We start from the raw sequence: 3149 nt of genomic DNA, 5'->3' as shown, positions 1-3149 counted from the left end.
ATATGAAGTCAATTCTGTATTATCTGATACAAATTCGGCAGAATAAATATGAAAAAAAAGATTCTACATGTTACAAATTGGTAACTATGTTGAGAAGTACTTTAAAATATCGTAGAAATATGACAGTAGAACATAATTCAGACTTTTGACAGAACAATAAGTTATTTGTACTACTCTGCATAAACCATCGGATTTAAACATGTACTTTATGATTTATTTGCATTAGCACAGAATAAAAGGTACTAGTATGTCTCATACAATGTGAGGAGGAATACAATTACCACTCTTTATAAGTTTAATTTTCTTTCGTTTGGGATGGTAGCTCTTACAATATCACAAATGAAATAGAATTATATCTTCATTACGGATAACTATACTTACATAATATGTTAATTTCATCCCTGATAAAAAAGAGGTTTATATGTTTGTATTTCCATCCTTTCTACCTCCTTCACTCTTGACGTGGGCTATGGGTTCCCAGGCAGTTAGCACCTGGTGATTTATGAGCTGGGACGAATCAGTTAGTTGGAGGAGGTAGTTGAGGGGTAAAGATATCTGGCATCTCTTTGAGATGGCAGCGCAAAGTCGGTCATACGACGACTCAGCAGCTCATGCTTTACTGCAGATTATGGATGGAACGAGAGGACTTGATCTCAAGGATCGGACAGAGTTGAAAATGTGGGCAGGTTATCTGCATCAGTGGCAGGGGTTGTACTGCACAACTGTGGATGAGAATGGGGCCTGGACCGCTAGGGTCAGAGGTAGAAGCAGAAACCCTTAAGGAGACTATCTGCTTCACTGGCAGGGGTGTCTGGTGGATTTGGGGGCTGGGACATAACCATGAGGTGGAGGAGGTTACTGGTGAGGTAAAGTGTCTGGGATCTCTTGGAGATGGCCACAGGCGGTGGGGTTAGAGGAACTCAACCACAGATGTTCGATTCCAGGTCTGTCCATTGAACTGGGCAATTGGATCTGGTGGCTAGGATGTAGATTGACAATCTGTAATTCTACTACCAGTTCCACTGTAAGGAGTGGCCTGTACACTCCAGTGAGTTCCTCTTGCATTTGGTATCTGTGAGCAATCGGTGACTCAGAGTAGGTAAGTGACAGATGCACATCTGTGGCATCTACTGGGGAGGAGTAGTCTGCTTGAGAGGGGGAATTAGCGGCAGATACCCTCCTGCAGATCAGTGGATGAACCACGGGGACCGGATCATGGCATTCAGAGTTACAGCTCAAGATCCGCAGTCATCTTATTTGAATCACCGGTATGAGCGGCCTTATGTGTGCTAGGGAGTTTCTTGCTTTGGGGACTGGTGTCAATCAATGAGTGGTTGGGTGTGGGATTTCTGGAGTTGGGATATGGGTGTAGGGACTCATAGGCAGATGTTCTGCTACAGATCTGTGAACGGAACTCAGGCACTCAGTGACTCGCTCTCCAGGCTCAGAGGTAGAGTTGTATATCTCTATTCCTCCTACCTGCTTCACTGCCATGAGAGCTATATGGTTTCACAGGGAGTTCCAGGCCATTGTTGGGGCTGGGGCTGGGGCTGGGGCTAAGCTGGGGCTGGGGCATGGGCTGGGGCAGGGGCTGGGGCGGGGGCGGGGGCGAGGGCAAGGGCGGGGACAAATCAATGTGTGCAAGGAGGGAGGGGATGGGAGATGTCGATGAGGTCTACTGGAGATGGGTGCACCCATGGTCCCATAGAGCGAGGCCTTAGGCTTGAAGCCTGCCGCGGATCGGTAAATGAAACTCGGCTCGACTGACAAGGATGAGAGACACAAGGCAACATCTGTGTTCATGCTACAGCGTCACTGGCAGCAGTGACATGTGTGTTCCACTGACTATCTTAGGATAGAGACAGGGAACGAGATCTTGAAGATCAGAGTTAGAGGTTTACATGTTTATATTTCCATCCTTTCTACCTCCTTCACTCTTGACGTGGGCTATGGGTGCCCAGGCAGTTAGCACCTGGTGATTTATGAGCTGGGACGAATCAGTTAGTTGGAGGAGGTAGTTGAGGGGTAAAGATATCTGGCATCTCTTTGAGATGGCAGCGCAAAGTCGGTCATACGACGACTCAGCAGCTCATGCTTTACTGCAGATTATGGATGGAAGGAGAGGACTTGATCTCAAGGATCGGACAGAGTTGAAAATGTGGGCAGGTTATCTGCATCAGTGGCAGGGGTTGTACTGCACAACTGTGGATGAGAATGGGGCCTGGACCGCTAGGGTCAGAGGTAGAAGCAGAAACCCTTAAGGAGACTATCTGCTTCACTGGCAGGGGTGTCTGGTGGATTTGGGGGCTGGGACATAACCATGAGGTGGAGGAGGTTACTGGTGAGGTAAAGTGTCTGGGATCTCTTGGAGATGGCCACAGGCGGTGGGGTTAGAGGAACTCAACCACAGATGTTCGATTCCAGGTCTGTCCATTGAACTGGGCAATTGGATCTGGTGGCTGGGATGTAGATTGACAATCTGTAATTCTACTACCAGTTCCACTGTAAGGAGTGGCCTGTACACTCCAGTGAGTTCCTCTTGCATTTGGTATCTGTGAGCAATCGGTGACTCAGAGTAGGTAAGTGACAGATGCACATCTGTGGCATCTACTGGGGAGGAGTAGTCTGCTTGAGAGGGGGAATTAGCGGCAGATACCCTCCTGCAGATCAGTGGATGAACCACGGGGACCGGATCATGGCATTCAGAGTTACAGCTCGAGATCCGCAGTCGTCTTATTTGAATCACCGGTATGAGCGGCCTTATGTGTGCTAGGGAGTTTCTTGCTTTGGGGACTGGTGTCAATCAATGAGTGGTTGGGTGTGGGATTTCTGGAGTTGGGATATGGGTGTAGGGACTCATAGGCAGATGTTCTGCTACAGATCTGTGAACGGAACTCAGGCACTCAGTGACTCGCTCTCCAGGCTCAGAGGTGGAGTTGTATATCTCTATTCCTCCTACCTGCTTCACTGCCATGAGAGCTATATGGTTTTACAGGGAGTTCCAGGCCATTGTTGGGGCTGGGGCTGGGGCTGGGGCTAAGCTGGGGCTGGGGCATGGGCTGGGGCTGGGGCTGGGGCGGGGGCAGGGGCGAGGGCAAGGGCGGGGACAAATCAATGTGTGCAAGGAGGGAGGGGATGGGAGATGTCGA

This window comes from Chionomys nivalis, chromosome 10 (genome assembly GCF_950005125.1).
Source record: "Chionomys nivalis chromosome 10, mChiNiv1.1, whole genome shotgun sequence".
NCBI classification, from domain to species: Eukaryota; Metazoa; Chordata; class Mammalia; order Rodentia; family Cricetidae; genus Chionomys; species Chionomys nivalis.
This window is presented reverse-complemented; position numbering follows the sequence as displayed.